Below are 13969 nucleotides of genomic sequence, written 5' to 3'. Positions count from 1 at the left end.
GGCATGTGCCGGGGAGGAGAGGGCGAGTGGCGGGGAGGGGGGTGGGCGAGTGTCGGGGAGGAGAGGGCAAGTGCCGGGGAGGAGAGGGCGTGTGCCGGGGAGGAGAGGGCGAGTGCCGGGGAGGAGAGGACAAGTGCCGGGGAGGAGAGGGCGAGTGCCGGGGAGGAGAGGGCGAGTGCCGGGGAGGAGAGGGCGTGTGCCGGGGAGGAGAGGGCGAGTGCCGGGGAGGAGATGGCGAGTGCTGGGGAGGGGGGTGGGCGAGTGTCAGGGAGGTGAGGGCATGTGCCGGGGAGGAGAGGGCGAGTGCCGGGGAGGAGATGGCGAGTGCCGGGGAGGGGGGTGGGCGAGTGCCAGGGAGGAGAGGGCGTGTGCCGGGGAGGGGGGGGGGAGGAGTGCCGGGGAGTGAGGTCAAGTACCAGGGAGGGAGGGAGGGTGCCGGGGAGGAGAGGGCGCGTGCCAGGGAGGAGGGTGGGGGGCTGCCAGGGAGGAGGAGGGGGTTCCGGGGAGGTGAGAGCGAGTGCCAGGGAGGGAGGTCGAGAGCCGGGGAGGAGAGGGCGGGTGCCGGGGAGGAGGGGGTGGGGGGTGCCGGGGAGGAGGAGGCGGTTCCGGGGAGGAGATGGCGAGTGCCTGTGAGAGGGGAGTCCGGGGAGGTGAGGGCACCTGCCGTGAGGTGAGGGCGCGTGCCGGGGGGGAGAGGGCGAGTGCCAGGGAGGAGAGGGCGAGTGCCGGGGAGGAGAGGGCGAGTGCCGGGGACGTGAAGGAGAGTGCCGGGGAGTTGAGGGAGAGTGCCGGGGAGGAGAGGGCGAGTGCCGGGGAGGAGAGGGCAAGTGCCGGGGAGGAGAGGGAGAGTGCCGGGGAGGTGAGGGCGTGTACCGGGGAGGGAGGTCAAGTACCAGGGAGGGACGGAGGGTGCCGGGGAGGAGAGGGCGCGTGCCAGGGAGGAGGGGGGGGGGCTGCCGGGTAGGAGGAGGGGGTTCCGGGGAGGAGAGGGCTAGTGCCCGGGAAGGGAGGTTGAGAGCCGGGGAGGAGAGGGCGGGTGCCGGGGAGGAGGAGGGCGTTCCGGGGAGGAGATGGCGAGTGCCTGCGAGAGGGGGGTCCGGAGAGGTGAGGGCACCTGCCGTGAGGTGAGGGCGCGTGCCGGGGGGGAGAGGGCGAGTGCCTATGAGAGGGGGGTCCGGGGAGGTGAGGGCACATGCCGTGAGGTGAGGGCGCGTGCCGGGGGGGAGAGGGCGAGTGCCGGGGAGGAGAGGGCAAGTGCCAGGGGGGAGAGGCCGTGTGCCAGGGGGGAGAGGGCGAGTGCCGGGGAGGAGAGTAAAGTGCCGGGGAGGAGAGGGCGACTGCCAGGGGGGAGAGGCCGTGTGCCAGGGGGGAGAGGGCGAGTGCCGGGGAGGAGTTGGCGAGTGGCGGTCGTGTGGGGGCCGGGAGGTGAGGGTGCGTGCCAGGGAGGGAGGTCGAGAGTCGGGGAGGTGAGGTCGAGTGTCGGGGAGGGAGGTCGAGTGCCGGGGAGGGAGGCCGGGTGCCGGGGAGGTGAGGGCGAGTGCCTGTGAGAGGGGGGTCCGGGGAGGTGAGGGCACTTGCCGTGAGGTGAGGGCGCGTGCCGGGGGGGCGAGGGCGAGTGCCGGGGAGGAGAGGGCAAGTGCCGGGAAGGAGAGGGCGACTGCCAGGGGGGAGAGGCCGTGTGCCAGGGGGGAGAGGGCGAGTGCCGGGGAGGAGAGGGCGAGTGCCGGGGAGGAGGTATCGAGTGCCGGTCGAGTCAGGGCCGGGAGGTGAGGGTGCGTGCCAGGGAGGGAGGTCGAGAGTCGGGGAGGTGAGGTCGAGTGCCGGGGAGGGAGGCCGGGTGCCGTGGAGGTGAGGGCGAGTGCCTGTGAGAGGGGGGTCCGGGGTGGTGAGGGCACATGCCGTGAGGTGAGGGCGCGTGCCGGGGAGGACAGGGCGAGTGCCGGGGAGGAGAGGGCGAGTGCCGGGGAGGTGAAGGAGAGTGCCGTAGAGGAGGAGGGGGTTCCGGGGAGGCAGGTCGGGTGCCGGGGACGACAGGGCGAGTGCCGGGGAGGAAAGGGCGAGTGCCAGGAGGGAGAGGCCGTGTGCCGGGGAGGTGAGGGCGAGTGCCGGGGAGGAGAGGGCGAGTGCCAGGGGGGAGAGTCCGTGTGCCGGGGAGGAGAGGGCGAGTGCCGGGGAGGTGAGGGCGAGTGCCGGGGAGGAGAGGCCATGTGCCGGGGAGGTGAGGGCGAGTGCCGGGGTGGAGAGGGCGAGTGCCAGGGAGGTGAGGGCGAGTGCCGGGGAGGAGAGGGGGAGTGCCGGGGAGGTGAGGGCGAGTGCCGGGGAGGAGAGGGGGAGTGCCAGGGAGGTGAGGGAGAGTGCCGGGGAGGTGAGGGAGAGTGCCGGGGAGGAGAGGGCGAGTTCCGGGGAGGTGAGGGAGAGTGCCGGGGTGGAGAGGGCAAGTGCCGGGGAGGTGAGGGCGTGTGCTGCGGAGGGGGGGGGAGGAGTGCCGGGGAGGGACGGAGGGTGCCGGGGAGGAGATGGCGAGTGCCTGTGAGTGGGGAGTCCGGGGAGGTAAGGGCACATGCCGTGAGGTGAGGGCGCGTGCCGGGGAGGACAGGGCGAGTGCCTGGGAGGAGAGGGCGAGTGCCGGGGAGGAGAGGGCGAGTGCCGGGGAGGAGAGGGCGAGTGCCAGGGAGGAGAGGACGAGTGCCAGGGAGGAGAGGGCGAGTGCCGGGGAGGAGAGGGCGAGTGCCGGGGAGGAGAGGGCGAGTGCCGGGGAGGAGAGGGCGAGTGCCGGGGAGGAGAGGGCAAGTGCCGGGGAGGTGAGGGCGTGTGCTGGGGAGGGGGGAGAGGAGTGCCGGTGAGGGAGGGAGGGTGCCGGGGAGGAGAGGGCGCGCTCCAGTGAAAGGGGGGTCCGGGCAGGTGAGGGCGCAAGCCAGTGTGGAGGGGGGGCTTCCGGGGAGGAGGAGGGGGTTCCGCGGAGGAGGGAGAGAGTGCCGGGGAGGAGGGGGTGGGGGGTGCCGGGTAGGAGGAGGGGGTTCCGGGGAGGCAGGTCGGGTGCCGGGGAGGAGATGGCCAGTGCCTGTGAGTGGGGGGTCCGGGGAGGTAAGGGCACATGCCGTGAGGTGAGGGCGCGTGCCGGGGAGGAGGGGGGGGGGGTTCGGGGGGGGAGAGGGCAAGTGCCGGGGAGGAGAGGGCGAGTGCCGGGGAGGTGAGGGCGTGTGCCGGGGAGGGAGGTCAAGTACCAGGGAGGGAGGGAGGGTGCCGGGGAGGAGAGGGCGCGTGCCAGGGAGGAGGGGGGGGGGGGGCTGCCGGGGAGGAGGAGGGAATACCGGGGAGGGAGGTCGAGAGCCGGGGAGGGAGGTCGAGAGCCGGGAGGAGAGGGCGGGTGCCGGGGAGGAGAGGGGGTTCCGGGGAGGAGATGGCGAGTGCCTGTGAGAGGGGGGTCCGGGGACGTGAGGGCACATGCCGTGAGGTGAAGGCGCGTGCCGGGGGGGAGAGAGCGAGTGCCTATGAGAGGGGGGTCCGGGGAGGTGAGGGCACATGCCGTGAGGTGAGGGAGCGTGCCAGGGGGGAGAGGGCGAGTGCCGGGGAGGAGAGGGCAAGTGCCGGGGAGGAGATGGCGACTGCCAGGGGGGAGAGGGTGTGTGCCAGGGGGGCGAGGGCGAGTGCCGGGGAGGAGGGAGCGAGTGCCGGACGAGTGGGGGCCGGGAGGTGAGGGTGCGTGCCAGGGAGGGAGGTCGAGAGTCGGAGAGGTGAGGTCGAGTGTCGGGGAGGGAGGTCGAGTGCCGGGGAGGGTGGCCGGGTGCCGGGGAGGTGAGGGCGAGTGCTGGTCGAGTGGGGGCGGGGAGGTGAGGGCGAGTGCCTGTGAGAGGGGGGTCCGGGGAGGTGAGGTCACCTGCCGTGAGGTGAGGGCGCGTGCCGGGGGGGAGGGGGCGAGTGCCTGTGAGAGGGGGGTCCGGGGAGGTGAGGGCACATGCCGTGAGGTGAGGGCGCGTGCCGGGGGGGAGAGGGCAAGTGCCGGGGGGGAGAGGGCGAATGCCAGGGAGGAGAGGGCGAGTGCCGGGGAGGTGAGGGAGAGTGCCGTGGAGGAGAGGGCGAGTGCCGGGGACGAGAGGGCGAGTGCCGGGGAGGAGAGGGCGAGTGCCGGGGAGGTGAAGGAGAGTGCCGGAGAGTTGAGGGAGAGTGCCGGGGAGGAGAGGGCAAGTGTCGTGGAGGAGAGGGCGAGTGCCGGGGAGGTGAGGGCATGTGCCGGGGAGGGAGGTCAAGTACCAGGGAGGGAGGGAGGGTGCCGGGGAGGAGAGGGCGAGTGCCGGGGAGGGAGGGTCCGGGAAGGAGAGATTGTGTGCCAGGGAGGAGCGGGCGAGTGCCGGGGAGGTGAGTGCGAGTGCCAGGGAGGTGAGGGCGAGTGCTGGGGAGGTGAGGGCGAGTGTCGGGGAGGTGAGGGCGAGTGTCGGGGAGGTGAGCGCGAGTGTCGGGGAGGTGAGGGCGAGTGTCCGGGAGGTGAGGGCGAGTGCCGGGGAGGAGATGGCGAGTGCCGGGGAGGGGGGTGGGCGAGTGTCGGGGAGGTGAGGGCATGTGCCGGGGAGGAGAGGGCGAGTGGCGGGGAGGGGGGTGGGCGAGTGTCGGGGAGGAGAGGGCAAGTGCCGGGGAGGAGAGGGCGTGTGCCGGGGAGGAGAGGGCGAGTGCCGGGGAGGAGAGGGCAAGTGCCGGGGAGGAGAGGGCGAGTGCCGGGGAGGAGAGGGCGAGTGCCGGGGAGGAGAGGGCGTGTGCCGGGGAGGAGAGGGCGAGTGCCGGGGAGGAGATGGCGAGTGCTGGGGAGGGGGGTGGGCGAGTGTCGGGGAGGTGAGGGCATGTGCCGGGGAGGAGAGGGCGAGTGCCGGGGAGGAGATGGCGAGTGCCGGGGAGGGGGGTGGGCGAGTGCCAGGGAGGAGAGGGCGTGTGCCGGGGAGGGGGGGGAGGAGTGCCGGGGAGGGAGGTCAAGTACCAGGGAGGGAGGGAGGGTGCCGGGGAGGAGAGGGCGCGTGCCAGGGAGGAGGGTGGGGGGCTGCCAGGGAGGAGGAGGGGGTTCCGGGGAGGTGAGAGCGAGTGCCGGGGAGGGAGGTCGAGAGCCGGGGAGGAGAGGGCGGGTGCCGGGGAGGAGGGGTGGGGGGTGCCGGGGAGGAGGAGGCGGTTACGGGGAGGAGATGGCGAGTGCCTGTGAGAGGGGAGTCCGGGGAGGTGAGGGCACCTGCCGTGAGGTGAGGGCGCGTGCCGGGGGGGAGAGGGCGAGTGCCTGTGAGAGGGGGGTCCGGGGAGGTGAGGGCACATGCCGTGAGGTGAGGGCGCGTGCCGGGGAGGAGAGGGCAAGTGCCGGGGAGGAGAGGGAGAGTGCCGGGGAGGTGAGGGCGTGTGCCGGGGAGGGAGGTCAAGTACCAGGGAGGGACGGAGGGTGCCGGGGAGGAGAGGGCGCGTGCCAGGGAGGAGGGGGGGGGGGCTGCCGGGTAGGAGGAGGGGGTTCCGGGGAGGAGAGGGCTAGTGCCCGGGGAGGGAGGTTGAGAGCCGGGGAGGAGAGGGCGGGTGCCGGGGAGGAGGAGGGCGTTCCGGGGAGGAGATGGCGAGTGCCTGCGAGAGGGGGGTCCGGAGAGGTGAGGGCACCTGCCGTGAGGTGAGGGCGCGTGCCGGGGGGGAGAGGGCGAGTGCCTATGAGAGGGGGGTCCGGGGAGGTGAGGGCACATGCCGTGAGGTGAGGGCGCGTGCCGGGGGGGAGAGGGCGAGTTCCGGGGAGGAGAGGGCAAGTGCCAGGGGGGAGAGGCCGTGTGCCAGGGGGGAGAGGGCGAGTGCCGGGGAGGAGAGGGCGAGTTGCGGTCGTGTGGGGGCCGGGAGGTGAGGGTGCGTGCCAGGGAGGGAGGTCGAGAGTCGGGGAGGTGAGGTCGAGTGTCGGGGAGGGAGGTCGAGTGCCGGGGAGGGAGGCCGGGTGCCGGGGAGGTGAGGGCGAGTGCCTGTGAGAGGGGGGTCCGGGGTGGTGAGGGCACATGCCGTGAGGTGAGGGCGCGTGCCGGGGAGGACAGGGCGAGTGCCGGGAGGTGAGGGCGTGTGCCAGGGAGGAGAGGTCGAGTGCCGGGGAGGTGAGGGCGAGTGCCGGGGAGGTGAGGGAGAGTGCCGGGGAGGAGAGGGCGAGTGCCGGGGAGGAGAGGGCGAGTGCCGGGGAGGTGAGGGAGAGTGCCGGGGAGGAGAGGGCGAGTGCCGGGGAGGTGAGGGAGAGTGCCGGGGAGGAGAGGGCGAGTGCCGGGGAGGAGAGGGCGAGTGCCGGGGAGGTGAGGGAGAGTGCCGGGGAGGAGAGGGCGTGTGCTGCGGAGGGGGGGAGGAGTGCCGGGGAGGGAGGGAGGGTGCCGGGGAGGAGAGGGCGCGTGCCAGTGAAAGGGGGGTCCGGGGAGGTGAGGGCGCATGCCAGGGAGGAGGGGGGGCTGCCGGGGAGGAGGAGGGGGTTCCGGGGAGGAGGGAGAGAGTGCCGGGGAGGAGGGGGTAGGGGGTGCCGGGGAGGAGGAGGGGGTTCCGGGGAGGCAGGTCGGGTGCCGGGGGGGTAGAGGGCGGGTGCCGTGGAGGGTGGGCGAGTGCCGGGAAGGAGAGGGCAAGTGTCGTGGAGGAGAGGACGAGTGCCGGGGAGGTGAGGGCATGTGCCGGGGAAGGAGGTCAAGTACCAGGGAGGGAGGGAGGGTGCCGGGGAGGAGAGGGCGAGTGCCGGGGAGGGAGGGTCCGGGAAGGAGAGGGTGTGTGCCAGGGAGGAGCGGGCGAGTGCCGGGGAGGTGAGTGCGAGTGCCAGGGAGGTGAGGGCGAGTGCTGGGGAGGTGAGGGCGAGTGTCGGGGAGGTGAGTGCGAGTGTCGATGAGGTGAGGGCGAGTGTCGGGGAGGTGAGGGCGAGTGTCCGGGAGGTGAGGGCGAGTGCCGGGGAGGAGATGGCGAGTGCCGGGGAGGGGGGTGGGCGAGTGTCGGGGAGGTGAGGGCATGTGCCGGGGAGGAGAGGGCGAGTGGCGGGGAGGGGGGTGGGCGAGTGTCGGGGAGGAGAGGGCAAGTGCCGGGGAGGAGAGGGCGAGTGCCTGGGAGGAGGTAGCGAGTGGCGGTCGTGTGGGGGCCGGGAGGTGAGGGTGCGTGCCAGGGAGGGAGGTCGAGAGTCGGGGAGGTGAGGTCGAGTGTCGGGGAGGGAGGTCGAGTGCCGGGGAGGGAGGCCGGGTGCCGGGGAGGTGAGGGCGAGTGCCTGTGAGAGGGGGATCCGGGGTGGTGAGGGCACATGCCGTGAGGTGAGGGCGCGTGCCGGGGAGGACAGGGCGAGTGCCGGGAGGTGAGGGCGTGTGCCAGGGAGGAGAGGGCGAGTGCCGGGGAGGTGAGGGCGAGTGCCGGGGAGGTGAGGGAGAGTGCCGGGGAGGAGAGGGCGAGTGCCGGGGAGGAGAGGGCGAGTGCCGGGGAGGTGAGGGAGAGTGCCGGGGAGGAGAGGGCGAGTGCCGGGGAGGTGAGGGAGAGTGCCGGGGAGGAGAGGGCGAGTGCCGGGGAGGAGAGGGCGAGTGCCGGGGAGGTGAGGGAGAGTGCCGGGGAGGAGAGGGCGTGTGCTGCGGAGGGGGGGAGGAGTGCCGGGGAGGGAGGGAGGGTGCCGGGGAGGAGAGGGCGCGTGCCAGTGAAAGGGGGGTCCGGGGAGGTGAGGGCGCATGCCAGGGAGGAGGGGGGGCTGCCGGGGAGGAGGAGGGGGTTCCGGGGAGGAGGGAGAGAGTGCCGGGGAGGAGGGGGTAGGGGGTGCCGGGGAGGAGGAGGGGGTTCCGGGGAGGCAGGTCGGGTGCCGGGGGGGTAGAGGGCGGGTGCCGTGGAGGGTGGGCGAGTGCCGGGAAGGAGAGGGCAAGTGTCGTGGAGGAGAGGGCGAGTGCCGGGGAGGTGAGGGCATGTGCCGGGGAGGGAGGTCAAGTACCAGGGAGGGAGGGAGGGTGCCGGGGAGGAGAGGGCGAGTGCCGGGGAGGGAGGGTCCGGGAAGGAGAGGGTGTGTGCCAGGGAGGAGCGGGCGAGTGCCGGGGAGGTGAGTGCGAGTGCCAGGGAGGTGAGGGCGAGTGCTGGGGAGGTGAGGGCGAGTGTCGGGGAGGTGAGTGCGAGTGTCGGGGAGGTGAGGGCGAGTGTCGGGGAGGTGAGGGCGAGTGTCCGGGAGGTGAGGGCGAGTGCCGGGGAGGAGATGGCGAGTGCCGGGGAGGGGGGTGGGCGAGTGTCGGGGAGGTGAGGGCATGTGCCGGGGAGGAGAGGGCGAGTGGCGGGGAGGGGGGTGGGCGAGTGTCGGGGAGGAGAGGGCAAGTGCCGGGGAGGAGAGGGCGTGTGCCGGGGAGGAGAGGGCGAGTGCCGGGGAGGAGAGGGCAAGTGCCGGGGAGGAGAGGGCGAGTGCCGGGGAGGAGAGGGCGAGTGCCGGGGAGGAGAGGGCGTGTGCCGGGGAGGAGAGGGCGAGTGCCGGGGAGGAGATGGCGAGTGCTGGGGAGGGGGGTGGGCGAGTGTCGGGGAGGTGAGGGCATGTGCCGGGGAGGAGAGGGCGAGTGCCGGGGAGGAGATGGCGAGTGCCGGGGAGGGGGGTGGGCGAGTGCCAGGGAGGAGAGGGCGTGTGCCGGGGAGGGGGGGTGGAGTGCCGGGGAGGGAGGTCAAGTACCAGGGAGGGAGGGAGGGTGCCGGGGAGGAGAGGGCGCGTGCCAGGGAGGAGGGTGGGGGGCTGCCAGGGAGGAGGAGGGGGTTCCGGGGAGGTGAGAGCGAGTGCCGGGGAGGGAGGTCGAGAGCCGGGGAGGAGAGGGCGTGTGCCGGGGAGGAGAGGGCGAGTGCCGGGGAGGAGAGGGCAAGTGCCGGGGAGGAGAGGGCGAGTGCCGGGGAGGAGAGGGCGAGTGCCGGGGAGGAGATGGCGAGTGCTGGGGAGGGGGGTGGGCGAGTGTCGGGGAGGTGAGGGCATGTGCCAGGGAGGAGAGGGCGAGTGCCGGGGAGGAGATGGCGAGTGCCGGGGAGGGGGGTGGGCGAGTGCCAGGGAGGAGAGGGCGTGTGCCGGGGAGGGGGGGGAGGAGTGCCGGGGAGGGAGGTCAAGTACCAGGGAGGGAGGGAGGGTGCCGGGGAGGAGGGGGTAGGGGGTGCCGGGGAGGAGGAGGGGGTTCCGGGGAGGCAGGTCGGGTGCCGGGGGGGTAGAGGGCGGGTGCCGTGGAGGGGGGGCGAGTGCCGGGAAGGAGAGGGCAAGTGTCGTGGAGGAGAGGGCGAGTGCCGGGGAGGTGAGGGCATGTGCCGGGGAGGGAGGTCAAGTACCAGGGAGGGAGGGAGGGTGCCGGGGAGGAGAGGGCGAGTGCCGGGGAGGGAGGGTCCGGGAAGGAGAGGGTGTGTGCCGGGAGGAGCGGGCGAGTGCCGGGGAGGTGAGTGCGAGTGCCAGGGAGGTGGGGGCGTGTGCCGTGGAGGAGAGGGCGAGTGCCGGGGAGGAGAGGGCAAGTGCCGGGGAGGAGAGGGCGAGTGCCGGGGAGGAGAGGGCGAGTGCCGGGGAGGAGAGGGCGTGTGCCGGGGAGGAGAGGGCGAGTGCCGGGGAGGAGATGGCGAGTGCTGGGGAGGGGGGGTGGGCGAGTGTCGGGGAGGTGAGGGCATGTGCCGGGGAGGAGAGGGCGAGTGCCGGGGAGGAGATGGCGAGTGCCGGGGAGGGGGGTGGGTGAGTGCCAGGGAGGAGAGGGCGTGTGCCGGGGAGGGGGGGGAGGAGTGCCGGGGAGGGAGGTCAAGTACCAGGGAGGGAGGGAGGGTGCCGGGGAGGAGAGGGCGCGTGCCAGGGAGGAGGGTGGGGGGCTGCCAGGGAGGAGGAGGGGGTTCCGGGGAGGTGAGAGCGAGTGCCGGGGAGGGAGGTCGAGAGCCGGGGAGGAGAGGGCGGGTGCCGGGGAGGAGGGGGTGGGGGGTGCCGGGGAGGAGGAGGCGGTTCCGGGGAGGAGATGGCGAGTGCCTGTGAGAGGGGAGTCCGGGGAGGTGAGGGCACCTGCCGTGAGGTGAGGGCGCGTGCCGGGGGGGAGAGGGCGAGTGCCTGTGAGAGGGGGGTCCGGGGAGGTGAGGGCACATGCCGTGAGGTGAGGGCGCGTGCCGGGGAGGAGAGGGCAAGTGCCGGGGAGGAGAGGGAGAGTGCCGGGGAGGTGAGGGCGTGTGCCGGGGAGGGAGGTCAAGTACCAGGGAGGGACGGAGGGTGCCGGGGAGGAGAGGGCGCGTGCCAGGGAGGAGGGGGGGGGGCTGCCGGGTAGGAGGAGGGGGTTCCGGGGAGGGGAGGGCTTGTGCCCGGGGAGGGAGGTTGAGAGCCGGGGAGGAGAGGGCGGGTGCCGGGGAGGAGGAGGGCGTACCGGGGAGGAGATGGCGAGTGCCTGTGAGAGGGGGGTCAGGAGAGGTGAGGGCACCTGCCGTGAGGTGAGGGCGCGTGCCGGGGGGGAGAGGGCGAGTGCCTATGAGAGGGGGGTCCGGGGAGGTGAGGGCACATGCCGTGAGGTGAGGGCGCGTGCCGGGGGGGAGAGGGCGAGTGCCGGGGAGGAGAGGGCAAGTGCCAGGGGGGAGAGGCCGTGTGCCAGGGGGGAGAGGGTGAGTGCCGGGGAGGAGAGGGCGAGTGGCGGTCGTGTGGGGGCCGGGAGGTGAGGGTGCGTGCCAGGGAGGGAGGTCGAGAGTCGGGGAGGTGAGGTCGAGTGTCGGGGAGGGAGGTCGAGTGCCGGGGAGGGAGGCCGGGTGCCGGGGAGGAGATGGCGAGTGCCTGCGAGAGGGGGGTCCGGAGAGGTGAGGGCACCTGCCGTGAGGTGAGGGCGCGTGCCGGGGGGGAGAGGGCGAGTGCCTATGAGAGGGGGGTCCGGGGAGGTGAGGGCACATGCCGTGAGGTGAGGGCGCGTGCCGGGGGGGAGAGGGCGAGTGCCGGGGAGGAGAGGGCAAGTGCCAGGGGGGAGAGGCCGTGTGCCAGGGGGGAGAGGGTGTGTGCCGGGGAGGAGAGGGCGAGTGGCGGTCGTGTGGGGGCCGGGAGGTGAGGGTGCGTGCCAGGGAGGGAGGTCGAGAGTCGGGGAGGTGAGGTCGAGTGTCGGGGAGGGAGGTCGAGTGCCGGGGAGGGAGGCCGGGTGCCGGGGAGGTGAGGGCGAGTGCCTGTGAGAGGGGGGTCCGGGGTGGTGAGGGCACATGCCGTGAGGTGAGAGCGCGTGCCGGGGAGGACAGGGCGAGTGCCGGGAGGTGAGGGCGAGTGCCAGGGTGGAGAGGCCGTGTGCCAGGGGGGAGAGGGCGTGTGCCAGGGAGGAGAGGGCGAGTGCCGGGGAGGTGAGGGCGAGTGCCGGGGAGGTGAGGGAGAGTGCCGGGGAGGAGAGAGCGAGTGCCGGGGAGGAGAGGGCGAGTGCCGGGGAGGTGAGGGAGAGTGCCGGGGAGGAGAGGGCGAGTGCCGGGGAGGAGAGGGCGAGTGCCGGGGAGGTGAGGGAGAGTGCCGGGGAGGAGAGGGCGAGTGCCGGGGAGGTGAGGGCGTGTGCTGGGGAGTGGGGGGGAGGAGTGCCGAGGAGGGAGGGAGGGTGCCGGGGAGGAGACGGCGCGTGCCAGTGAAAGGGGGGTCCGGGGAGGTGAGGGCGCATGCCAGGGAGCAGGGGGGGCTGCCTGGGAGGAGGAGGGGGTTCCTGGGAGGAGGAGGGGGTTCCGGGGAGGAGGGAGAGAGTGCCGGGGAGGAGGGGGTGGGGGGTGCCGGGAAGGAGGAGGGGATTCCGGGGAGGCAGGTCGGGTGCCGGGGAGGAGATGGCGAGTGCCTGCGAGAGGGGGGTCCGGAGAGGTGAGGGCACCTGCCGTGAGGTGAGGGCGCGTGCCGGGGAGGACAGGGCGAGTGCCAGGGAGGTGAGGGCGAGTGCCGGGGGGGAGAGGGCGGGTGCTGTGGAGGGGGGGGGCGAGTGCCGGGGAGGAGAGGGTAAGTGCCGGGGAGGAGAGGGCGAGTGCCGGGAAGGTGAGGGTGTGTGCCGGGGGGGAGAGGGCGGGTGCCGGGGAGGAGAGGGCGAGAGCCGGGAAGGTGAGGGCGTGTGCCAGGGAGGAGGGGGGGGGGGCTGCCGGGGAGGAGGAGGGGGTTCCGGGGAGGAGATGGCGAGTACCTGTGAGAGGGAGGTCCGCGGAGGTGAGGGCACCTGCCGTGAGGTGAGGGCGCGTGCCGGGGGGGAGAGGGTGAGTGCCCGTGAGAGGGGGGTCCGGGGAGGTGAGGGCACCTGCCGTGAGGTGAGGGCGAGTGCCTGTGAGAGGGGGGTCCGGGGAGGTGAGGGCACCTGCCGTGAGGTGAGGGCGCGTGCCGGGGAGGAGGGGGTGAGTGCCGGGGAGGAGAGGGCGAGTGCCTGTGAGAGGTGGGTCCGGGGAGGTGAGGGCACATGTCGTGAGTTGAGGGCGAGTGCCTGTGAGAGGGGGGTCCGGGGAGGTGAGGGCACCTGCCGTGATGTGAGGGCGAGTGCCTGTGAGAGGGGGGTCCGGGGAGGTGAGGGCACATGCCGTGAGGTGAGGGCGCGTGCCGGGGAGGAGAGGGCAAGTGCCGGGGAGGAGAGGGAGAGTGCCGGGGAGGTGAGGGCGTGTGCCGGGGAGGAGGGGGGGGGGGCTGCCGGGGAGGAGGAGGGGGTTCCGGGGAGGAGAGGGCGAGTGCCTGTGAGAGGGGGGTCCGGGGAGGTGAGGGCACCTGCCGTGAGGTGAGGGCGAGTACCTGTGACAGGGGGGTCCGGGGAGGTGAGGGCACATGCCGTGAGGTGAGGGCGCCTGCCGGGGAGGACGGGGTGAGTGCCGGGGAGGAGAGGGCGAGTGCCGGGGAGGTGAGGGCGAGTTCCAGGGAGGGAGGTCGAGAGTCGGGGAGGTGAGGTCGAGTGCCTGTGAGAGGGGGGTCCGGGGAGGTGAGGGCACATGCCGTGAGGTGAGGGCGCGTGCCGGGGGGAGAGGGCGAGTGCCGGGGAGGAGAGGGCAAGTGCCAGGGGGGAGAGGCCGTGTGCCAGGTGGGAGAGGGTGAGTGCCGGGGAGGAGAGGGCGAGTGGCGGTCGTGTGGGGGCCGGGAGGTGAGGGTGCGTGCCAGGGAGGGAGGTCGAGAGTCGGGGAGGTGAGGTCGAGTGTCGGGGAGGGAGGTCGAGTGCCGGGGAGGGAGGCCGGGTGCCGGGGAGGTGAGGGCGAGTGCCTGTGAGAGGGGGGTCCGGGGTGGTGAGGGCACATGCCGTGAGGTGAGGGCGCGTGCCGGGGAGGACAGGGCGAGTGCCGGGAGGTGAGGGCGAGTGCCAGGGTGGAGAGGCCGTGTGCCAGGGGGGAGAGGGCGTGTGCCAGGGAGGAGAGGGCGAGTGCCGGGGAGGTGAGGGCGAGTGCCGGGGAGGTGAGGGAGAGTGCCGGGGAGGAGAGGGCGAGTGCCGGGGAGGAGAGGGCGAGTGCCGGGGAGGTGAGGGAGAGTGCCGGGGAGGAGAGGGCGAGTGCCGGGGAGGAGAGGGCGAGTGCCGGGGAGGTGAGGGAGAGTGCCGGGGAGGAGAGGGCGAGTGCCGGGGAGGTGAGGGCGTGTGCTGGGGAGGAGAGGGCGCGTGCCAGTGAAAGGGGGGTCCGGGGAGGTGAGGGCGCATGCCAGGGAGCAGGGGGGGCTGCCTGGGAGGAGGAGGGGGTTCCTGGGAGGAGGAGGGGGTTCCGGGGAGGAGGGAGAGAGTGCCGGGGAGGAGGGGGTGGGGGGTGCCGGGGAGGAGGAGGGGATTCCGGGGAGGCAGGTCGGGTGCCGGGGAGGAGATGGCGAGTGCCTGCGAGAGGGGGGTCCGGAGAGGTGAGGGCACCTGCCGTGAGGTGAGGGCGCGTGCCGGGGAGGACAGGGCGAGTGCCAGGGAGGTGAGGGCGAGTGCCGGGGGGGAGAGGGCGGGTGCCGTGGAGGGGGGGGGCGAGTGCCGGGGAGGAGAGGGTAAGTGCCGGGGAGGAGAGGGCGAGTGCCGGGAAGGTGAGGGTGTGTGCCGGGGGGGAGAGGGCGGGTGCCAGGGAGGAGAGGGCGAGAGCCGGGAAGGTGAGGGCGTGT

This window comes from Scyliorhinus torazame, chromosome 8 (assembly GCF_047496885.1).
Source record: "Scyliorhinus torazame isolate Kashiwa2021f chromosome 8, sScyTor2.1, whole genome shotgun sequence".
Taxonomy (NCBI): Eukaryota; Metazoa; Chordata; class Chondrichthyes; order Carcharhiniformes; family Scyliorhinidae; genus Scyliorhinus; species Scyliorhinus torazame.
The sequence above is the reverse complement of the archived record's forward strand: the minus strand, read 5'-3'. Positions refer to the sequence as shown.